We start from the raw sequence: 25821 nt of genomic DNA on the forward strand, positions 1-25821 counted from the left end.
TGTCTACATGTCTTTTTACCAACCATAGTCTCTGAAGACACCATGTAAAGTGATGGCTTCTTTTATATACAGTTCACCAGGAAATCAATTTTTAAAAAGAGGGGGTTAAGTACTAAGGCAATTAAAAGAGGGAGGGATGGGGATACAGGACAGAGGAAGACAACATCCCCGCCAGTCACCTGTGCTCACCACCTCATGAATGAATGATAAACTGCAGTTAAAATTGTCTTCTTCCAGTCTCAGTGCTATGCCCAGCTGAATCTAACCACTTTTTGTGTTTTGCCTTCATCAAAAGCACTAATTACTATGAAGAAATTTTATTTTGAGGTTTATCATAAATATTGGTTCTCACAAAATTCTTAAGAAATGTTAAAAAGCCCAGGTTTTTCTCCATTGCCAGGGGTTCAGAATACTCAGAGACACCGTCTAGTCTTTGTTCTTCTGTGATAAGAAACACTAGTGTCTAGATTAAGTTAAAGGCAGCCTGGTGTCATGTTCCTGGAGTAGAAACAACACAGGCACAGAACAATGCTAGAGCACACTTTATATTTGGTCGTGCTCAAGATGGAGTAAACTGAAATACTCATTGCTTTCAGTGGGAGCGTATCTGTCCCAGGATTCAGTCAGCCATTCACGTCTGCATGTCTGTCTGCATTGTGCCAAGCACTGGGAGTATAATGAAGAGCACTGGCAAAATAGTTCTGATTCTTCAGAGAAGAGTCCTTGTGAGGAAGACACAAGCATAGTTGTGTAAGAGCCACAGAGGAAATAAACTGGGGTATTGATGGTGCATAATGAAGACAATTCTTATACTGGATTCATTGTCTGTTGCTCTCATAAAATACCCTAAGAAATACAATGTAAAGGAGAAAGGGTTTATTTTGACTCACAGTTACAAGGTGTGATCTCTCATGATAGAGAAGTCAAGGCAGACCTTGATGCATTTGGTAACGCCAAATTCACAATCATGAAACAGAGCAATGAATGTCAGTTCTCAGCTTTCCTTGTACTTTATATAGTCTGAGATCTCAGCCTGCGGAATATGCCACCTGAAATGGACAAGCCTTGCCACTTTAATTAACCTGATCAGAACTGGTCCCACAGATATGCCTAGAGTCTAGTCTCCTGGGTGATTCTTGGTCTTAGAATTTTGGTAAACAAGGTTAACAATCCCAACTCCCTGGAGAGGTGAGTCAATGAGTTGCTGTTAATGTTAACGAGCATTGCTTCCTAAACTACCCCTGCTTTAGTCCATGATATTTCCCTTACTAGGTGGCTAATGAACAGGTCAGAAACTCAATAGGTCATAGTAGTGCTGGTACCAAGAATATAGGACAGTTTAGTATAAGAAATGAGTCATGAAAAGTTAGTGATTCAAAATTAAAATCAACATAGTACAGCTGAAATCTCACCAGTGCAAAAATGGCCTCTTTGTATCTTATCAAGGTATAGTGACTCAATTTGACAAGAGGTATATTGCCAATAAATCTACAAGTCTGTTTCAAATTAATGCAAACTTACAATATTCCAAGCTGTTATTAGATTCCAATTAATAACTTGTGATGCTTCATTAATGCAAATATGCTTTCAGTGGTGCTAAACCTTCATTAATGAAATGGGTCCTATGGCATGACTATTTCATATGATAATGGGACAATGATTAAAAGGCACAATTAATCATTTTCTTCTACTAAGTAATCTCTATGACAGTTTACTTATGTCTGTATGAAACATTTGTTTCATCTAAAAAGCTGATTTATAATTTGAATTATTCAATGGCACAGAAAAGCAGAGATACCACACTAATATCTCTATTAGTTACAAAAAAATTTAAGGAGCATGTAAGGTGCTAAAAAACAAGGAAGGCTATGGAGTTGGTGGGTTTGTATAGCCTATGTGACACACTGTAAAAGCATAAACTGTGCATCAGTAGATGCTAATTGTACAGATGATATTAATTCTCCATTCCTGTATCCCATGTAGGTTGAATCCAGTCACACAGATACTGAGCCAAACACAGAAGATGCAACAGAATTTGCCCCCACCCAAAATGGTCTGTGTGTTTTTTAGACAGTGTCTAGCTACTTAGCCATGGCTGGTTTGGATTTTGCTTTGTAGCCTAGGCTGGCCTCAAACTCACAGCAGTTTTCCTCTGCCAGACTCCCAAGAGCTGAGATTAAAGCTATACTCTATCACATTTGGCTAAAGATTCACTTTGAGTCTGTTTAGTTTGTTGCTTGTGATGTTTGGGAAATCCTTAAAATGACAGTAACATATAAGGTCACCATATACATCAACTTATACTCCAACCACCATCCATGTAAAGTCAATCACTTTTAATGGCATTTAAAAATTTTCTAATGTTACTCATTGAAGACAAAGTGACCCAAAACCCACATAATCATCCCACTTATTTAAACAGTAGTTTTTAAAACTCTATTGAAATTTCATCATAATTGTTGTGAAATAACCATCAAATGATGTCAACTGTTTTCTAGCTTTAAAAAAAAAGAGTACTGTAAAAAAAAAAGTGATCTATCATTTTGGTGTCTAAAATTAAGAAACTGTCTTAAAGTTATTTAAAGACTCAGCTAGTACAGTAGCCTTATATTATAAATACAACCTAAAAATATAAAACACAACATTTAGAAATTCTATTTTAATAGTTCAAATACTATCCTCTACTGTTTTACTAATGTACCGTTCATAACTGTGTCCCCTTGGAAACAGAAGTAATACTGAGTCTTAGGTAACATGTGTTAATATACTCAGAGAACTTCATTTCCTTCAATTTGGATAGTCCCTACTTAGACTGTATGGTGCGATAATTTTGGAATTGATGATAATGCATATTTAGTAGAAATCATACTCTGAGTTGGAGATTTTAATCTTTTCTTGGAGTGGTGATATGTGGTCCAATATTCCTTCTCAATGTATAGATACACCACTGAGGTACAGCTGCCACTAGTCACGCCATTGTAAGAGGAAACAATGGGTTTTCTAGAGAGTTCTGTACTCCCAAGCTCTCATATTCAGTAATATAGCTAGAGTAAATTCATTTTCAACTTACCCATTACTTTTATTCTGACCTTGCAAGGGATTTATTGGGCTGTAGCTCCATAGTAACTGGAGGAGCATCTGTACACAACATTAAAGACATAAGACACATTACATATAACACTAAAGATTAAAATTGATATCTGCATTTAAACAGCTGTCCTTTAATCGGGAATAAACATTGATTATAAAATGTGTGCTATGCAGTAATGGTTTCGATGTATATATGCCAGCAGTGTATATATACCAGACCTGGGAGTCTAATAGGTACCAGTTAGGTAATAGTTGCAACAGCAGGAAAACAGGGCTCAGAAGTAGCCATAGATTCATAAGGAGAGACATTCTTCTATTGTTGCATGGAAAGTCTAGTTGCTCTGCAAGAAGGGGCTTGACCTTTATGAAGCTCTGATTCCCTGGCCCTTAGAGGGCTTTGATGAGATAACCTCTACTATTCCTTCAAGTTTGAACACAGTATAATATTCCTGAGACAGAATAATAACAGTTCTGAGGATCAGCAGCCAGAGTGTTTCTGTGTGGGGCAGACAGATGCAGGCAGCAAGAGCTCAGATGGAAAATCTTGGAACAAAAGTGAGAGGGGAGAGAGCAGAAAATGTAAATGCTGATGATTTCTAAAAAGTATGTAGTTTGCATTCTAGATAACCTTTACACCATGTTTGCACTTCACAGTGGGAAATGTGCTTGAGTTGCAGCCAGCCTGTTCTCAGCTATCGAAACCAGAAGGTCACAATTTCATAATGCAGCAAGTTCAGGGAGGCATGGTGACTCAAAGCATCATGGGTGGCCCCAGAGCTTTTGAGCTCTTTGCTCCATAGAAAAAAAATGAAAGCTCTGCCTTTAGACTATTTGCCCAAATGGTGATTATATAGGTTCTAGTAGCTATTGCTAAGCCCTGCTCGATTCCTGAAAAAGACTGGTTTTTCTTACAGAAGTACAAGTAAGCCTCTTTTTACCTCTATGGGGCCAAATTGGTTTAGACGACCTCATCTCTGAATCAATACCTGGCAAAGGGGATGAAATTACTGTGACTGGGAAAAAAGGAAGGGAAGAAGGAAGAAAAGAAGAAAGAACAGGGGAGAGTAGAAAAGAGAGTGAGAGGGAAAAAGGGGGAAAAGGAAGGAAAAGGAGGGGAGGGGAGAGAATCAGGACAGTCTAAGCTTTCAAACTTCTAAAAGCTAACATAACATTCACTAGGCTCAGACTCAGAAGCCACTCCCCTCCCAGTACACAGTGTTCTCTTGTTACATATAAATAAACTTCCGAAACTCCAACAACTCAGTAAAGGTCATTTGAGACCACTATAAATGAAGATAAGCAAGATGTTCCATAGCTCTATCTAAACACAGATAAAAAGGCCAATGTTCAACCCAAAAGATGCCAACCATCTCTGTCCTTTGAGTAATGACAGTGACTGCTCCTTCAACACTAGCAATGGCTTAAGCCTAGCTCTAGGCTGTCCTCTCAGGAGAGATTTATTGAGACATCTAGTCATCGATATCTTGTTCATGGCTGCTTCCAGAGACACGGTGGACTATGAGAGCAGAATGAACCTTGTTTCTCTGGACACTCCTCACACCATCCAACCAATGTCCAGATTGTCTTTCTAAGACACTCTACCATCCTCCATGGTATTGGCTCTCTTATGGAATAAATAATGAATCTGTGTGGTCAAGTGTATGTTGATAGTTTCCAGCCAGGGACATTGTACTCATTTTAGATGAACATTCTTAAGACTCTTATCATCCTTAATGTCATAAAGGGACCTCCTTTTGAAACCATTCCCTACTTTTGAAATATTATTGCTTTTAGGGGCATTTAAATTCTGGCTCTTGCTCTGTGGTAGAGGCTGGGTTAGCACTCGTAATATTGACTATGATGACCTCAAACTTTTGATCTTCATGCCTCAGCATCCTGAGAGCTAGGATTAAGTGAATGCATCACAATATCTGAGGTCTACCTTTGAAAATTTGCATCCATATCTGCTGATATGCTCCATGTCTATTGTGTTTTAAGCATAAAAGTGTGATTGTTCCAATCTACCTATAGTCATAAACTATGTGCCAGTGGGAAACTAGACTTTGGCTGCATCAAATCTATAGTAGTTACCTTTCTCACAGCAGTGAATAAACACTGACAGAATCAAAGAGAGGAAAGATTTTTTTTTTTGGCATGGTTTTAGAGTGTTTACTTCAAATCATGACTATATACTTCTGAGCATTTTGATAGATGTGTGTGGACAGGCTCTTCACTGTATGGCAATCATAAAGCAGAGTAACATAAAGAAGTCAAGACTGAGTCCTCCCTAGGGCATGTCCCTACTGACCTCCTACAATCAATCTTCATTTCCTTCCTTTCACCATCTACCAACAATGCATCATAATATGAATTCATGAAGGAAGGAGTTCATTCTCTCATTAGGTGAGGGCCTCCAGGACCATTCCTATGGAAATGCTTCCACAAATACACTCAAGGCTGTTTCACAATCCAGTCAAGCTGGCATTAAAAAATTACCATCACAGGAAGGATGTTGAAGAGTCCACTGCAAACTGTGAAAAAGCACATACTTTTAACAGTCTACCACAGTCACATAGTAGACAAAGGAAGGCTATTATTACAGGACCTTTCATACTGCAGGACTTTTTCTTAGACATTTATTATTATCTTCAGTGTTTAGTTCACTTTCATCCAGACACCAACATAGTAGGTATGGGAATTAGCTCTTTTGTAAGACTGAAGATATTAGAAGAGTCATGTGCACACCACTGTGGTTTGACTAGGAAGTGCTCCCATAGACATGTGTGTTTGAAGACTTGGTTTCCAGACAGCAGTATAGTTTGGGAGGGCTGTGGAGCAGTCTGGACATAGAGCCTTGCTGGAGAGAGTAGGTCGCTGGAAGTGAGTGGGTCTAGAGGTTATATAGCTCAGCTTCACTTCCGGTTCACCTTCTCTGTCATCTTATTGACTTCAAATGTAATGTGACCACTCAGCCTTCAGCTGCTGCCTCCATCCTTCCTTGCCATAATAGAATGTATTGTCACAAATTGTAAGTCGGAATAACTCCAGTCTGTCTTCAAATTGCTTCCTGACAGGCCTTTTATGGTGGCAATAAGAAAATCAAGTTATCTATGCCTCACGTCACAGACTGACCCACAGAGTGGATGCCATGTGTCTGGGCCTCTGACTGCAGAGAAGACATTTTCACAAGAACATGTGCTGCCTGAGTTATGTTTAATTTGGCTCATGCTAAATGCACAAACAAATGCCTAAAAAGCAAAACTCATTAAAAAAAAAAGATTTCAATGACAGGGGAGATTGGGAAGAGAATATGTAACCTATGATACAAAGAGACTTGTAAGTACACTTAAGAAAAGAGACTCGAAAACATATTGGGCTACAATTATTATTAACTGTCTCCAGCTAAAGAGTAGCAGAAAGACAATTTCTTAGAGTTTATCACTCATTCCCACAAGAGGGAAAAACGAGAGGGATTCTCATGCTATTCCTTCTGACCCTTAGGCAGGGAATGTCATGAGCCTGGGAAAAAGATCTAAACGTAAGATGTTGGTGACATAGAAAATCATCCTGGGGAAAAATTTCTAGAATGTTTGTAGTACGACTTGTGTCAGAACACAAATCCCATTCTATGTGTAAGTAGTTAATGCTTGGTTAGCACAAAGAAGTGGGAAGTAGATTTCCCTTCTCTAAACTAGGAATTAAAAAGCAGTGATGAATAACTTCATTTATCTGCCAGAGGCAAGGGAATTCTATTTAGTTAATAGACACCACTGCTCATTTGAGCTCAGGTTTGCTGCTGGTGGCCACAGCTGAGACACACTATCTTCCCCAAGAGCTGTATTTCCTGCATTTTCAGAGCACTTGCCTCACATTTTGCATTGTTTGTCTTTACATCTGTCCTTTTGTCCCTACTGCCAGATAATTCAGCATTCTCAAAAGAAAAAAAAAATGGGTTTTCTGAGGTCAAGTGATCCACTTAGTCAGATTTTGCTCAAGCCAGAGCCAGGAGCTGATTTTACACAATCACTGGAAGAAGATGGCTTTTGTGATGAGCATCTGCTGTTTTGTTAAAAATGTGGTTAAAGACATTAACAAAAGTGACATTACCAGCTGTTGTAATGTCAGGCAGTTTAGCTAAACTGTTTTGTATCAAATGACAACACATGATACTCAAATCAATTCTCAACCAATAATGCAATGCTACTTACAAAACGTAGCTGAATGCAATTGAGAAGGAGCAACCATGAGTCTGTGCAACTAAAAATGAGCTTTAGATGGGGGTAGGGGGAGGCATGGGAGAGAGAGAGAGAGAGAGAGAGAGGGAGAGAGGGAGAGAGAGAGAGAGAGAGAGAGAGAGAGAGAGAGAGAGAGAGAGAGAGAGACTAATTTGTATTTCTTCTAGTCAGAACAGTAGATAATACAATACTGATAATTTTCACACACATACACACAAAATCCTACCTCTTCTTCAAACACAAATATAATTATTCACTCAATACTCTGACAGTGTGAGAAAGAAACAACAAATTAATTCTGTAATATGCTTGCAGTCACAAAAAAAGAATGACTTGTTTCCTGGCCAGTTAAAGTCAAATTTGGCTTCTGTCCTTGAGCATTCATACCTCCTGCCTGAGGAGAGTGACAGTCGGGAGAAAAGACCTGCATTGTGTAGCTATGTTCAGCTGCTCTATTTTTATCTGCCCATCATTTTTAATTATCAGGTCATTAAAAGGTGGCAGATCAGTAGCATAGCCAACTGTGTTGTCCTTCTGACTGAGAAGTCTGTAGCAGTTGATGCAATGGACCCCCACCCCGTGTTTATCATGGAGCCTGTAAAAACAAAATGGCACCACATCAGCCTAGCTATATAGCCATGGCCAATTTGGGACAAATGCTCAGTATTCACAACTGTGATGAGAAGAGGGTCTGATTCATAACCATTGCCTAGGAATCTGCAGGTGTATTAATAATGAAAGTAACAAATGCTTAGTTCATAGGGCCTAGGTTAATTTCTACTTCCAGGAGAGTTGACTTGATCAAGTCCTCAGGAAAACAGCTACATCCAAGTTTATCTTCCTCCCTCGTGGCTGAAAAACAAAGGCACATGCTGTGGGGGAGGATGTTGGCCAGGGACAGAAGGGACTCTGCACATGGAGAATGTTGCACAGTAAGTCAAGAGAGACACATACTGGGATAAGCATGGAGAGCTGACAAAAGGGGCAAACATAAGCAAACAGCTGTGGGCCTCATTTCTACAAACTGAAAGGAAGATAGGGTCCAAAGTCACAATCAGTATATGGAGGCACACCAAACGAATGCACCTGAGAAAACTCAGAGCACTGCAGGCTTGGTGATGCCTCACTTCAGAACTGCATGTAGATGAATTTACCTCTTAAGTTGGCAGAGGTATATGGAGATCCTGTACTGAGAAACAAAGTAAAGGATACACTAATAACCACAAGAAATATATAAGCCTGATATTGTAAGACCTGGTGGACATGAGACAGATCACCAAAGGATGATTTGGAGCAAAGTGAGGGAAGGATGAAAAAGCCCTATTGGATGTTAACAGTCCACACCATAGTAAAAGGGAACTGAATAGCCAAATGACATTATCGGCCACTGGAGATCCAGCACTGTGGGAAACAAAGCCTCCCTGAGGACCTTCAATTCTAAGTTTTCACTTGATAGACTTCTTTTTAGGGTATCTTTTCTCTAGTTTCCCATAGCATACCCATTTATTTTGGAAAGTAATCCACACATTTTTCATAATCAGATCTCAGCCCATGTTAATGTTGCTGTCAACATTTACAGTGGATCAAATAACCAAATTATTAACCTTAGAAAGTTCCTCATATACATGTTCAGAGGTTTGTTTCCTGGGTGATACAGACCATCTCAAGTTGATAATATTAACTACTAAATGATACATGCTACAATGTCATACCAAAACAGGTAGATAAAGACCTTACCACACCTGAGATAGTAAACTCACCTTAACTCTCAGCTAACATGAGGATCTTCTATGAACCTGAAGGTTCCAGGGCACTGAGTCATCTACAACCTCTACCTTATCCTTTGTCATCATCAGTGAGGTTTCCTCTCTTCTCTAATGACTTCCACCTTCTAGTGATCCTTGAGAGCATTTGTCAGGATGTTCTCTGGTGGTCCTAGATGTCTAGCTTCCCACAATACATAACAAGTACAACTTTTGTACTCAGTCTTAGGGTTGGATCCTTCCCTGTGAGATCTATACCATATTTTACATGCAAATTAGTAGAATTCACTAGAGGTCAGTACAACCTTATTTCTTTTGTGGCAATCTAAGATGTTTTGAGACATTTCCCAAAATCCCTAGAGGTCAGAGTAACTACTGGTTGAGAAATACTGATCTAAAACCTTAATCAGTCAACTAGGCCAATGTCTCCAGTGTGACAATGTACTTTTGCTTTAGTGATGACTTAACTGTCCCTTGACATAACTGGGCTTGGATCCCTGCTCTACCCCTTATGACCCAAGTGCAATTGGATACATCATATATCTGTCCAGTACAAAGTACCTGTCCAGTACTTTGCTATGATACAGGTACAGCTACTTATCCTCTGGGAGAAATGCTTTCACCCTCCTGCCTTTAGTCCAGTAGTGATAAATGCAGTTGATACTGAACCAAGAGAAGTTCTTGAAAAAAATAGGGCTGTCGTTTGAATGTTTTTAACTTTGGGTTGCTGTCATAAAGGGGTTCTTCTATTCTGAGAAGGCTATGACCAACTTGATATGTCCAGCTTTCCTTATTGGAATGGTTCATCAGAGAAAGAATAAACTAAGGCAGATATTATGTTACGGAGAATCTCTAAGAGACAGGCACAGTGGTGAATTCTGCTTGTCTTTAAATGGCCAGTGTTAAGGTTAAACTCTTACTCAAAGCAGGATTACAAGGAAGACATGTGTGAAAATCTCTACCTCCAAACCACTGCAGACAATATCATAAACACAAGGCTATAGGCTAAAGGGAGATTGCTAAAGCTTTTTCAAATAATAATCCCAGAATTATACTTGAGCAAGATGAGTCATCTGACAGGATGGACATATTACAAAAGCAAAACTTATGATGAAGGAAGAAAGTATGAGCTTATCAACCAGTTTCCTCAAAGTGCAAAAGATAACATCCCATCAAAATGTCAGTGTGGCCCTCATTAAAAAGAGCGTGGTCTCTGACATGTACTGCTACACAGCTATGGCGGTGATGGGACATGGCACATCCCGCCAATCTGAAATCACACACCATGACCTGGACTCTTTGCCCAGCTGTACCACCCCATGTTTCCCTGATGGAAATTAGAAAATAATGTAACCTCAGCTGACAGGTTTATTAAGACACACAAGACATTACAAAGGCCCTTTTGACATTATAATCTCTAACACAGTCAGGGGTAGAAGCTGGTTTGCCATCATTATTGAAAGTAATTGGTCAAAAAAAAAAAAGGCAGAGAGAGAGAGAGAGAGGAGAGAAACCCTATAAAGCTGTCAAATTAATTATTCGGCTACAGGTGTGTTCTTCATTCACAGCTGGTCTCAGAGCTTTCTGGGGCTTTGTTCTGTCCTCCCAACTATGCTACCCCCATTCCACCTCTGCCTTCACACACTGTAATATCAATGAAGAAGTGTTTAAAGTGGAATTCTAGCATAGCTACACGTTCTCCTTGTCTTGTAATATTCACAAACTGACTATATCCTTGTCTTATTCACATACCAACCATTGATTGTCCACTTGTGATCTGTTCTGTTGGCATATCAAACTTCAGGATTTTTCCAGAGAAGATAATTCAGGCAAAAAAAATCCTCTAGTGTGAGGTGATGTAAAGGGCCACACCCATGTGCAAGTGTTATTTAGATTGAATCGAGGTCCTTAGGAAAGTAAGATCTTAGGATCAAAGATCCAAAGCCCAGCTACTTTTCCTATGCCAGGTGGGTAGCATATATGATTCAAGTCAGCCAGATGGCAACATAAAGGGAGTGCCAAGGATGATGAAAGCGGGACCATCTAGCTGTGTTCATTGTCACCAGAGAAACTCTAACAAGCCATGGGAGCAGAGGATGCTCTATAACAGCGCCAAGTCCGACTACCTACAGAATAAGGGCTCAGTGTTGGCTGAATAACTGAATTCCTAACAAGTATCTACCCTGTCCCAGGCCCATGGTCCCAGCACTAGGGTGAGTTTTTAGGCTTAAGTCTCTGCAGCATTTGACCACCTGACATTTGAAAAGTCAGGAACAAACGAAAAGGATGGCTTGGTAAGGACATGTAAGAAACACCAGCAATGCCAGGCACAGACAGTGAAGACCCTGCTTCAAAAACGAGGCTGCAAAGGGTAAGCAGGTAATCCAACAGGAGGACACCAGGGCATTGGAGTGGGTGACAATGCTCTGTTATTTGTAAATGAACCGTGTGTTGTTCATAAACTTTCTCGTAGTGCATATCCTGAAGTGAAAAATGAAGAGCTAATCACTGTTAACGAACTGGAAATCTACCCTCCACTATTCCTGAGTGGATCCCATTCCTGCACTGAAATAGGAATTTATTTTACATTTTGATGAAAAAAAAAACAATGGTCCCACAGAATTCTATGTTACTGCTCTGGTGGGGACAAAACACTTGAAAGGACCCCTGGCTTAAAGAATGAAGGAGACCGACAAGGCTTCCTTTCTCCAGAGAGGCATCTTCTGTGGCCCTCTGTGGCTGTTAAACTGATGCCATTAATCTAACACATTGCAGCAGATTTTACCCTTCATTTTCAAGTACACTGTCTATTACCAGTTGCCACGAGCATACTGATTATGCAAAATTCTTGTTAATGGATCCCTGCCAATCCAACCATCAGGCTAATGATTTGTGCTTGCCAGCTCCAAGGTAAAGGACCTCTCTTGGGTCCATCTCCCTAGAACTCAAAATTCCTACAAATGACCATGAAGAAGCAGGTGTCCATTTCCTTCCTGCCAGAGTCTAGTCCAGCTCAGAATGAGGGCACCTAGGTGCAGAGAGACAAAAGGCACTAATCCATATCGGTTGTGATTACTGACTTGACTCTGAAAGGAAGATGAAATAATGAGAAAGTGTCTTGCTCTTGCAAGGCTAGATCCATCCCATTATCCCACATTCCATCAATGTCAGCATTTGAGTGTTGCTTGACAGTCTACAGCCTGTGATGTGTCAATGGTACCACTAAAGGTTGAAGGTTACTCCTGTAATGACTGATAGTCTCTTCAACACGGTAGTCAGCATCTACAGATTCTTCCCCTTTTTTTCTGCTTTTATGAATCTTGCTGAAGGCTTTTTAGGTGAAGACCTCAGCAGACATCAGACCTCAAACACGAACTTGACATATGGAGCTGTGTGATGTTACTGTCTGCCCTGCTTCAAGCTCCATCAGGCACATCTAGAATACTGTTGATGGCACACTGTTTGAACATTGGGGTGAAAGTGTGTGGATGACCTACATTGTCAATACCGTCTTCTCAGCCTTATAAAAAGATCCATCAGGGAAGCACCCGTTTTCAGCTGATAGAAAAGCTTGTCAAAATCTTGTGCACCAGAATTATGGAAAAGTTCACAGGTAAGTCCATCCACCTCTATTGCCTACCCCACACTTCCTACATCACTAACCTAAACAGAAACAGGAAGAAGAAATTCCAAGGGAAACAAAATAAGTGAATATATGAAGAATCTCAAAAGTTTTAGGAATATTAGATGCCTTTGGAAATCATGTGATCATTCAAGGCTAAATAAGGTAGAAATAGCTGTGCCATACTATAGGCAGGAGAAGGAGCAGACATGTTCCTGTCTTATAAACTTCACATATGGTGTTCTTTATTTCATTAGGTGAGAAGCCAACATAAAATAATGATAACTTTTAAAAAACTACATTTTTTTTGATAAACGCTATTTTAAAGTGACTATGAACCAAAGTGAAGCAATCTCTGTAGCTCCACAGAAAATCCAAAAATATATTAAGTCCCTTCAAAACTACCTTTCTTACCAATTTTCTCCCAGGAATATTTAGGAAAAATAATCTCTATTCCAGAAAAGTAATATTTCAAATCACTAAAACCTCAGTGTCAGTGGGATTCTTAAACAACTAAGATACAAAGGTCCCCTGGGGAATGGGAACTGGAAGCTCTACACGCATGAAAATCTGAGTTCAAATCTCTAGCATGTCTAAAACTCCTTCACTGAGCAGCTGAGACAGCTGAATTCCAAGTGGCTGCTGAATAGTTTGTCTAGCCAAAAATGAAATGAACTCCTGGATTAGTGATCCTGTCTTCAGGCAATAAAATAGGGAGTGATCAAAGAAGGCATCCAATGTTCTGCTAAGGACTCTATGCACACACATGTGCACACCTGACATTCTTTTGCAAGAAACACACATACACTCAACAAATACAGAGAATGATGCCTAATGCCCAGGAGAAAGATTAAACTCAGATGCGAGAATAAACTATAGCTTAAATTCGTAGATGTGCTTCAAGTGACAAACATAGAGATGTAGTTCTAAGCTTATCAGAACATGGACAGCAGTTGTTTAGATGTCCATCGTCCACTCCCCCATCTGGCTGTCCTCTCAGTTCTTTCCTGGGAAAGTCAGTCTAAGAACTTCTGTTGAAATAGTCAAAAATGAATATTGTTTATAAGAGTGGATCAAGAAGCTGGGAAGAGGTACACAGGAAGTTGGCTTAGCAGGTGGACTCATATCTTTCTTTGTTGTTATCTAGAAGACCTTTCCAGAGACTAAAGGAATCACCTTAAAAACAAGAAGGAGGTAATGGGTAGAGATTTGAAACAGCGTGAGTCTTTAAAGTTATTTATTTGCAAAGCTAGGAATTCTCATTATGTGAGCCCAAAGCTTCTGTAGTAACTGAAGCTACCTTCATGAGCACTTTTGTTACTTGGAAGAAAATTCATCCACATGACCACACACTAAGTACAGCCCCTTACAGTCTCTAACCAAACAGATCCTTCCTCACAGACACAAGCTGAAAGCAATAAACTAAGTAACTACTTCATGAATAAATTGTTGAAAACACGTTTCTCTTGACTCAATAATTATGTTTCAAATTTATAGCTTTTAAAATGAAGGCTAATCAAAACAGACTTGTTCGTTCCATAAAAGTCACAGCAAGATTGAACAATGGACGAAGTTAGCATCCTTCCATCTACCTGGTCCACATTTCTTCACATAGGACTTTCATTTGGCAGATGCTAATGCATTGTTAATCATCCATTTGTTTTCCCCTAATAAGAATATTTAGAGCCAACATACTAAGCAAGTCTCCTAAGGCCGCAGCTCTTTCAAATCCCTGGGGTCTAGAGGAGGTTAATTAGACAGCATAAAGGGGCAACTTCTCAGAAGGCAGTAATATCTACTTAAAAAGAAAATACACAACTCTTCAGCCACAGGGGACACTGGGAGGACTGAAGGAGTTAAACACTTCTCAGATACTCTTCAATTTCTACTATAACAAGAAAATTAAAACATCTGTATGGTTTAATTTAATGTTAATGTTGTGGTTTTCCTCCCTAATTTGAAATACAAATCACTGTTTCTGAAGGATGAATGTTTTTTAAATCTTCTTTCAGCTGATAATAAGCAAATATTTTCACCACAAGCTCAGTGCTCTTCCTAGGTTTCCAATGACTGTGACCATCAGTAGACAAAGAGCAAAGGGTTTCTGTCAATGGAACCCTTGGGGCAATAGCATGGGCATATGACATGAGGGGTGGACATGACAACTGACAGTTGAATGGTTTCTATTGAAATAAACATAAATTCTCAGAATACACAATCGGTAAAGAGCTTGCTGCACAAGCTTGACCACCCGTGTTCAAATTCTGGGAAATTTTTATTAACACATAAAAGTCAAATAAGTAGCCTGAATATTTGTAATCCTAGTGTAACTATAGAGAGATGAGGAGAGCATAGAAACACATAAGGTTGTGGGCTGGTTTTGGGACAGCTAGGCTGCCACATGCCAATAAAACAAATCCTATAATAAAACCAATAAAGAAGCTCTATAATAAACAAGGTACAATGAACCTTTGAACTTCTAGTATGCATAGTGTATGCCACATCCATATACATATTCAAGTAAAATATACAATAAAAATTAAAATATAAAATTCTACAGTGAAATCGCTACTTTAAAATCCTGTTGAGACATAGATTCTAATTGATTTTAAGCATCAACTTCTCATTCCTAGAATCCCATTTTTATTGTATTTTTAGCTAACATACAAAATAATGGTTTAGTTGTGACATTTTCATATAAATATCACTTTGACATGCTTCTGTTTTCTTATCAGATGTTCCATTACATTCTCTTCTTCTTCCCACCCTTTATATCTGTCTCCTCTCATAGTTACCTTTCATGCATACATGTACATATTCATACACTCATACACACATATACATACATGTACACACACTCACACATGCACACACATACACAAAAGCTTCTGTTTACATTTTTCATATAAAAGAAAAGCTGATATTGGCACAGCTGAGTCTGGCTTGCTTTGCTTAATATAGTAATTTTCTGTCCCATCCATTTTCATGGCTGAATAAAATCCATTGCATATATATACATTTCTTTACAATTTCATCTATTGATGGGCTTGTATGCTGGTTCTAGATTGTGACCTGGTATTAGTATCCACCAATAACACGAATGAGCGAGAGTCTCATTGGTAGGCTGATTACACATACTTCAGGTCTATACCCCACAGCTGTGGAGTTGGAACACACTGTAGTTGCAGTTTTGGTTTTGTGAGGAATGTCCACACTGACTTCCACCATGGCTGTACCAGTTTACAGGGCGACCCCCGCTGTCCATGTCACCTCTCTGCTGGCCCTGTGTAGTTTTGATCTGCATTTCCCTGGCAGGCAGTTGAGACATTTCCAAGCAGCTCTGGTCCACTCATCAGCCCATTTATTCACTAGGTGATTCAGTTTTAGGGTTGATTTTCTTTTTCAGTTCTTTAAAGATTCAATAAATTAATCCCATAGGATATACAGGGCAGGCATTTTTCTCACATTCTATAGCTTCATTCTGTTATTTCCTTTTTGTGAAGAAACATTTTCATTTTATACAGTCTCACAGTTAATCCTTGGATTTATTTCCTGAATTATGGGTCCTTCAAAGGACTTCTTTAAAAGGAAGTCCATGTCTATAATTGTATCTCAAAGTATTTTTTCTATGTTTTTTTTCTATACAGTCAGCTTTCATATTTTATATTAGAGTCTCTGGTCCATTTTGAATTCATTTTTATGTAGGAAGAAGTATGTGGATCCAGTTTCATTATTTACAGGTTTATATCTAGTTTTCTAAGCACTGATGTTTGAAAAGGTTGTCTCTTCTTCAATATACATTGTTGACAGCTTTTTAAAGATTACCTAGCATAGTTGTAAGGATTTCTTTCTGGATGCTGCATTTCTAATGGTTTCTGTCTGCTTTTGTGCCAATACCACACTGTTCATGTCATTATGGCTCTGTAGTCTAGTTTGAGACCATATATTGTTGTCATTCCTCTAGCATTACTTTTTCCTTAAGATTGCACAACTAGTCAGGGTAATTTGTTGCATCCATATAGATTCAGGATTTTTTTTCTAGGTATTGATGACAAGCATTGGAATTTTGAGGGAGATTATAAAGAATCTGTTGACAGCTTTTGATAATAAGCTATTTTCACACTATCAGTACTACCAACCTATGGGCCATTTTAATTACATTCTTTCCTTTAAAAGCCTTTGATGTCCCAGTAAGTGACCCATTGCTAGAACACAACCATGACTGATCCCTTACCCCCTCCCTACCCAGTGTCCCAGCCTAGACTGCTGAAATAGAAAAATGCTTCAACTGAGAAAATCTCCTTTATTAATGCAACAAGATGTTCTTCGAGTTGAAGGTCATCACAAAAACAAAATGAAAATAACATCACACTTCATGAGAAGTTGGTTAATGGATAATGTATGTAGTTTGCAGATCTGGTATCTGGAAAGTACATTTTGTTGGGCTATGAAATAACGGGAAGTAGGTGGGAGCAGAAAAGTTCCTCAAAACAAGGAGAGTGCCTGTCATGGAAAACAGCCTAGTATAGAGAGAAATAAAAAAGGCCAGAGGGACTAAACTACAAGATCTAAGACCAAGGATAACTAACTTGGTAGGAGTATTCTAGACAAGTAAAAAATTGAGCTGACATTTTACTCATGATAAAAAACATTCAACTTAATTTTTAAAAATGCTCCATTCAGTATACTTTTGTATCTAACTAGAATTTTAATTGAATTGGGAGGGAGGGAGGGAGGGAGGGAGGGAGGGAGGGAGGGAGGGAGCGAAGGAGGGAGAGAGAGAGAGAGAGAGAGAGAGAGAGAGAGAGAGAGAGAGAGAGAGAGAGAGAGAGAGAGAGCGAGCACATAGCTTACGTGCCATCACCTAGCCAATAAAGCTTTTTTTTTACCTCCATTTTTCATGGATGTGGCATTATTTCCTTTGCTCATCTTGTGATCATGACATTAGTAATTTAAAACAGCAATTATAATAATTTATGACAACAGCAGCTAGTTTTTGCTAAGACTTAATATAAGCAAGATGCTGAACCAACTAATTGCTATGCATTCCCACACTGAAAGAAGTTACAACCTTTTGAAGTTTCGGTTATTTTATCTTCCTGACACAAAACCTAGGCTAACAGAAATGGTTGCAAGCCCAGGCTGAGGAGCAGTGACAACTCAGTACCACTACAAGAGCAATGGCTTCAAAGAGCATGACTTGTTTTCATTAGGCTACAACTGATGTAATTAACCACTTAAACAATTCAAAAATATCTACAAGTTCATAATATGATACTAATCATCTCTATTTAAGTGCAAAGCCCTTTCTCCACCCCCCAAGTAAAGAAAGTACTTCCTTTTCAAAAGAAAAATCAGTAAATGCTTATAATTTATACAAAATGCTTAAATGCTAAATAATTGTTAAAAAATAAAATCAGTATTTCCTTTTCTGTTCTGTCTCTATATACTAGAAATTGTTTAGTTTCCATCAATAGATATTTATATAGCTTCACTTTTTAATTACAAATAATGCTGGTATAAGTTGTGTGTGTGTGTGTGTGTGTGTGTGTGTGTGTGAGATCTTGGATACAAATCAAGGAAATATGGTTTCACTTTTTGAGGAGATTACAAACTGTTTCTCCTTGCAGACATACCATACATTCCACCAGCATTACAAGAAGGGTTCCAATTTCTCCATTCTTACCCAGCAGAAGCTACTAACTATTCCTTGATTATGAGCATCCTAGTGGGTCTGAGATGATGTCTTTTAGCTTTGATTTGGATTTATGATGTTGTACATATGTTTACTGTCAAATTAAGCTTTCTCTGGAGCAAGGTTTATCCAAGTCCATTGCCATTTGTACTTGTTCACTGTTGAGTTGTACATATGTGGCAACAGCACCCCTATCGATAGGTTATCTTCAGATGCTTCCCCTCCTATAACATGTCTTCTCAGTCTCATGATGTTGTTGCCCTTGGGGTCAAAAGTTCCTAGTTTCAGTCAATTCTGATACATTATTTATTTGACTTTTGTGTGTTTGTTTGTCTATCCTCCTCCAAATACAAAATAATAGAAATGTACTCCAGTAATTCTCGGAAGTATGCTATGACTTTAGAACTCATACTTGGTTTGCTGTACAGGACACAGAATATTAACATGTCTAAGGAGGTATTATCAAAGTGGAAGCAACAGTTAAATGGCAGGTGTGCTTCATGGAAAAGACCTCTATTTGTACAAAACTCTAAAGAACATTCTAGAGTCTTCCAAAAATTAGGAGGAGGGGAAGATTCATATACTAGCAGGCAGCACCATATATGGACAACAGATACTATACGTCCAATAGCATGTACAAAGTGTTATGTTGTTTAATATATCATATTAAATATCATATATCATATGGTATTAGATTACTTATAAACCAAAATGAACATTTTTACAAAATATCCAGACTTGCTGATCCATTTGAAAGTACAGGAAACTCCAGCCAATTGGCTGGACCTCAAAGGAAACAAGGTTCTCTGAATCCTCAAAGGAAATCCATCTTTTGGGTCACAGACCTCAGCAGGCCCATTGAATTCACTTTGTACCCACCAAGCCTTTGTGTACTCTTACGTTGTAACCTTTGCCACAGAAAGAATTAAGGTGCTATAGGCTGGACAGTTTTAGTCCATTGTAAACAATGATACAGACAGAAATCAAAGACGAATGGCTGGTGGCTTCTATCTGTGAGGCATGGTGATCCATGTATCCAGACTTTGTACATGAGAGGCTCAGTGAGGATTATGAAATGGAGGCTATCATGACGGTATCCATAAAAGAGGTACCTTTAGAAGGTGGGGATGTCAAGGTTTAGGGGTGTTAAGGTTTGGGGTACTCATTTTTAGTGTAACTGCTCTGCCCTGCTCACTGAGAATTTGTCAGGAATTTTTATGCAATTCTGTCCTGAGTGGCCATTTTTACATCTTGATTTAGATATTGGTTCCTTCATGATATCTTTTGAGATATACCACATTAAAATTAAGTAATCATTTGATATACCCTTTAAACTTTCTTATAACCTTGGCTACACAATTTGTAAAGCCATCATACCATATGAATGCAAAAAAAAACATTGTTCAAAATACATTAAGAGTTGCTAGATTGTGAGAGCAGAACTCTAAGCCATGTGAAAGGTCACTCTAAGTTGGGACCCTGGGCATGTTCACAGGTGACAAGTCTTCAGATCAGTCAAATACTTTTCTCCTCTGCCGTAGAGTTTGGCATCCTTTCATGCCGTCTCTTCTTGTCTTTGAATCAGCCAGCAGTTAATACAGTGCACAGTGTAGTAAATGTCAAGAAATATGGTCTGACTGTCTGAATGAAAGGATGGGGGTGGAAAATGATTAAACCCCCATAAAATCCTGAGCTATTGTTCTAACATCCATTGCTCACTGCTCGGCAAATGCTCCTTCAAATTTTATCTTCTGTAACAATGACACTATGTCAACCTAACCACGGAGCCCAACAGTGTTAATGCTGCCTGCTAATAAAACCATCTTTCCCCTACAGAGCTGGCTATTTATTAAAATGGAGCTTTAGAATCTAAAAAGTCAGGGTCTAACATACTGGATATTTATTCCTAAATCTGAAGAAATCAAAGCTACGCCTGTTGCTACATTAAATCTAAAGCTAATGTTACATGAGTGCGTGAAGAAAGGGAAGCTGGACCTCTGAGGAAGAAGAACCTCTGTCCCTAGTCCGAGAACTAACAATAGATTCTCAGCCTGAGCTACAGGGCAGCTCTGAGTAGAAATGGTTTACAAGAAGGAAGAATTTGAAGTACATAAAATGGTGAAACATTTAAAATAACTGATTTTTGTTAAATACACTGACTTTTTGTAAGTCTAAATAGTAACATCAGTAAGAAGATAATGTAGAAATCTTAGAAAAGTGAGGACAGATTCTCAGGACAGATACTGAACAAATTCTTAAAATATATTTTACAAAACACAATAAAGTCAAGGAGTGTACACTATCCCTATATACTTCTCAACATGTGGATCATGAAGTGTATATTATACCTATATACTTTTCAACATGGAGAATATTACCAGTACCTCCTCTTCCACCAGCTTACCAGTCAGACCATATAAGGACTCACACCATTATCCACAAAGCCCTAACAACTGCTCATTCTTATGCGCATATTCTAAAAGAACTTTATGGCCAAACATAAATATCTCACATGGTCTTTCCAAATGTCACACAGACCAAGTGAACATTTAAAATGAGATTAACATTATCGACAAAAATAATGTACTTGAAGTTTATTTTATTGAAATTAATCTACACTTAAATAGCCACAGGTGACAGTAAACTGTGTGTTAGGTAGAACTATTCTAAAGAGACGATGATTCAGACAGAGCCCAAGAGAAAGCAGTCAAATTATGTACTTTTAATGGAAGCCAACAACACAGCCTCAAACAAGGATGGCTGAGTTTTAATGACCCAAGCTAGACAGCCATGTGATGTATAAACAAGCAGCCTTCAGACAAACAGACATACCCCTGGGTCTTCATGGAAGAGGGCACAGGCTGATAAGTGGAAGGTGGGAGTATCCATTTTCTCAGTAGGTCCCCATTTTATAAAGATATGTGTTAAGAATGATGGACAGAAAGCTGGATTGGGGGTGGTCCTGAGTAATCAAGTCCTGCTCTGGTCCTCTCATGCTCCTCCACTGGAAATGGAATCCCTCTACCTGGAAAAAGAAGTCATGGAGTAAAAAATAATAACCAGGGAGAGGAAAGGGAGGAGAAAGGATGGAAATTCAAATAAAATATCAAACTAAGTACCATATTTGAAAATTTCCATTTTCAAAAAAAAAAAAAAGGAAATGGGAAGAAGGGAAATATGCAACATGTGGGAAGAGATGAGATGTATGTAAGGAGATGGTGCTCCTGGGGGGGAGGACGAAAAGTCAGATGGAGGATGAGCACAAGCTGAAGCAGGGCCCAAGGAGCTTGAAGAATCTATATAGGATGTCACAGTTTACACCTTAGGTGCCTAGGAAGTACAAATCCATAAAACAAGAACCTTTGTGAATAAGAAAGAGGGGGAAGGAGCGAGAAGGGTCAGCAAGTGATTCAATAATCCAAGTCCCACCTAGAGAAAGCAAGTGAGAAAGGGACCTATTTCAGGATTGGAAGATACCACTAGTTAATTGAAAAAAAAAAAACCACCAACAACAAAAAACCAAAACAAACAAACAAAAAAACGAAATGCAAGGCCTGTGTGCTGACACAAACCTAAAGCATTAACAGGAATATCTATAGCTCAGAGCAGTGCCTTGTGATTGACTTTTCCTCAACTCCAGAGTCTCAAATTAAACACAAAAACAACTGAGTAACAACTGTGCTTCCACATATACGACCTTCCCATGAGCAAACTGGAGCAAGCCTTTGGGGGCCTGGGAAACAGGCATATTCCATCCTGTGGTAGCCAAGGAAGGTATTTATTGAAAGCACTGGCAACCTTCCTCAGTAAGGCAAGATGAGTACTTTCAAAAACTCTCCCAGGAAGAACTATCACTAGGCTTTCAGTGTATGTGTGATGAAACCAAACCAACTAGTGCTCATTTCTCTCAAGGTTCCAGAAACTTCTCCTTCTGCCAACATGTTTTTTTTTCTTCATTTTTCAAAAAGGGTTGCCACCCATGTAGATCATTCTCACTAGTTTCTCAACACTTTACACAAGTTACTCAGGACAATTGATGTGAACAGAGAGGGCATAAGAAATCCAGATGTTTTAAGTTGCTGCTACACAAATGCAAGGGCTGAGAAAAGAGAAGTTGTTGTAGGCAAGGAAGTTGTATGTATTTGGGTTTTTGTTTGCTTTGTTTTGGGACAAGGTCTCTTCTTGTTGTGTGGCTTGGGGTTGCTTGGAACTCTTGACTCGGCCTGCTCAGTCTCTCCCATGTAGGGATTACAAAGGAGCACATCGCCACAGAAGACACTCCAGAGTAGTCACAGCTGAGATCCTAGCTATGGAAGTAAAGAATGGCATTCATTTCACACCAGCTACCAGCCAGTGTGACATTTAATGTGAATTGTCCCAAAAAGCTATTGCACAAAATGCTAAAAGAAGAAATGTCTACTGTGGAAGTAAGGGATTTGTGAGAACTCAGGGAGGACTCCTGACAAAGTAGTGCCAACCCCACAACTGAGCTTCCTGATTGCAATCTTCTTTGAGGTATCCTACCTGTGACCAAGCCGCTTATTTTTACTAAAGAACTATAGCCATCCTAAATGGTTAATCAGGGGCAGGGGACAGCAATGAACTACTAGCAGAATGGACTCAGATTTATTTCATAAATTCAAGTTTAAATAACATCATGTTCATCATACAAACTATAGGTTTCATCCCAGGTCTCTATTCTGGGAAATTGTATCCATATAAGATACTACTTGAAGAAAAGCTTTCAGAGTCGGATATATACAATGAGGTTCTCTTACTTTGCCGCACCATGGACAGTCCCACCCCCTTCCTCTGCAGAATCACCATGGCAGCTGGGATCCTATACACATACCCTGAAACCTGGAGGGCTTTCAATGTCCTCATCGCTGCTCAGTACAGCGGGGCTCAGGTCCACCACCCCACTTCTACTTCCAAAACAACCGCACTCCCTAAATTTCTCTGAAAATTTCCTTCCAGCAAGTTTCCAGCATTTGAGAGTGATGATGGAGTCTGTGTGTTTGAGTGCAATGCCATTGCCTATTATGTAAGCAATGGGGAACTTCGGGGAAGTATGCCAGAGGCAGAAGCTCAGGTGGTGCAGTGGATGAGCTTTGGTGACAGTGACATCGTTCCTCCAGCTAACACCTGGGTGTTCCCCACCTTGGGTATTATGTACCACAACAAACAGGCCACTGAAAATGCAAAAGAGGAGGTGAAGTGAATCCTGGGGCTGCTGGACACTCACATAGACTTCTCTGGTGGGTGAGCGAGTGACACTGACTGATAGCACAGTTGTCTGCACCCTGTTGTGGCTCTATAAACAGGTCTTAGAGCCTTGTTTTCGCCAGGCCTTCGCCAATACCAACTGATGGTTCCTCACCTGCATTAACCAGTCCCAGTTCAGGGCTATCTTGGGGGAGGTGAAGCTGTGTGAGAAGATGGCCCCGTTTGATGCTAAGAAGTTTGCAGAGAGCTAGTCTAAAAAGGTGACCTCAAAGAAAGAAAGGGGTTCACGAGAAGAGAAACAGAAGCCTCAGGCTGAGTGGAAAGAAGAAAAAACGGCAGCTGCCCCAGCTCCTGAGGAAAAGATGGATGGGTACAAGCAGGCATTGGCTGCTGAGACCAAAGCCAAGGACCCTATCACTCACTTGCCCAAGAGTACCTTTGTGTTGGATGAGTTTTAGCATTAAGTACTCCACTGAAGACACTCTCGCTGTGGCATTGTCATATTTTTGGGAGCACTTTGATAAAGACAGCTGGTCCCTGTGGTATGCTGAGTACCGCTTCCATGAAGAGCTCACCCAGACCTTCATGAGTTGCAAACTCATCACTGGAGTGATCCAGTGATTGGAGAAACTAAGGAAGAATGTCTTTGCTAGTGTTATCCTCTTTAGAACCAACAACAACAGCTCCATTTCTGGCGTTTGGGTCTTCTGAGATCAAGAGCTTGCCTTTCCTCTGAGTCCAGATTGGAAGGTGGACTATGAGTCGTATTCGTGGCAGAAAGTGGATCCTCCTAGAGAGAAAACCTGATTGGAGAGTACTTTTCCTGGGAGGGGGCCTTCCAGCATGTGGGCAAAGCCATCAATCAAGGCAAGACCTTCAAGTGAACATGTCTTGCCAGTCACCTAGCTGCCTGTACCTACTCTTCCAGGGAGAGGAGGGTGTCATTAAAGGAAACTGAACATTCAAAACAAAACAAAACAAAACAAAACAAAACAAAACAAAACAAAACAAATTAGGTTCTGTCCAAACATGGAGGAAGAGGCAGATAGATCTTTGAAAGTTCGAAGCCAGCTTAGTCTACATAAAGGTTGCTAGGCCAGTTAGGGCTACATACAAGCAAGTCTGGGAAACTAAATTCCTTGCCTACAGATGTGCCACACTGAAAACGCTACACTCTCTGAGGAGTTCCTCATCAACAAAAGTTTACTTTGTCTCCCAGTGTAGATGGGTTTAGGATCGTTTTCTTTCTTTGTTCTTTCTATAGAATGTCTACAATCACCTTGTGTCAAGAGTCTCAGTGAACTTCAGGAAATATGAAGGCATCCCTATAGCTAATTGTACTCTAAGACAGAACTGAGGTAGATTTTTCAAAAAATAGTTCTTGGAATTACCTTTCCATAGGCCTAAAATGAAGCAAGAAAAGCAGTAGCATTCACTGCCACCAGCAGGCTGAGTACAGGCTATTAGGAACTGTTCTGTCTCAGCCAATCCTCACATCAGTTTTCTGGTATGTGTCGTTATTCTCTTTCACACAGTAGAAACCAAAGTTCAGCTTTTTTACACAACCCATAGAGGGTCATGAGGACAAGAGGGGACAGGGCAGGGACTTTTGAAAGGTCTGTGCTCTTTGCCCTGGGCCACACAGGGAGATCAATTCACTATGCAGAATGCAAATCTGAGCCATTTTGAAATATTTGTCCTTAATGGTGTCCTCTGTCTCCAATTGTCTGCTGAATGTAATTAGATTATGCTATTAAAAGCCTCAACTTGTGCTGTGACCCATCATTTGGGAGACAATGGCCGAGCAAATCATCTCAGTGTGGGATAGCTCAGGACAAGACTTTGGTGTGCTTGTGGAGATAGAAGGATGTATGGTAAAAAAATTCTTAACAGCTATAAGACCTCAGGCATTGAGTGACAATACAGGTGTGTATAGGTGACATACCACAGAAAACAGGCTTCCTGAGTTGCCAGACACCTAAAGGTGGTAAATATACAAGGCGTTGGCCACATTCACACAATAGATCAGAACGCGGTGGGAAACATGACCCTCTTACTCAGACTGCTGACATCTTGCTCTTCCTACACTGGGTTCCTTTTTCATGTTGGAAGACAGGAACTAGAAGCCAGTAACTTTCTAGCTTCTCTCTCTCTCTCTCTCTCTCTCTCTCTCTCTCTCTCTCTCTCTCT

General features: G+C 39.6%; 1 protein-coding gene and 1 pseudogene across 2 annotated transcripts in view; one reads left to right on the forward strand and one right to left on the reverse strand.

Annotated features, from left to right (window-relative positions):
* Fhit (fragile histidine triad) overlaps window positions 1–25821 on the reverse strand; it is a 1358514-nt gene that overhangs the window by 316670 nt on the left and 1016023 nt on the right. The gene's annotated exons all lie outside the window — the stretch shown is intronic.
* Window positions 23231–24515, forward strand: LOC114638635 (annotated as a pseudogene).

This window comes from Grammomys surdaster, unplaced genomic scaffold (genome assembly GCF_004785775.1).
Source record: "Grammomys surdaster isolate TR1022 unplaced genomic scaffold, NIH_TR_1.0 125614, whole genome shotgun sequence".
NCBI classification, from domain to species: Eukaryota; Metazoa; Chordata; class Mammalia; order Rodentia; family Muridae; genus Grammomys; species Grammomys surdaster.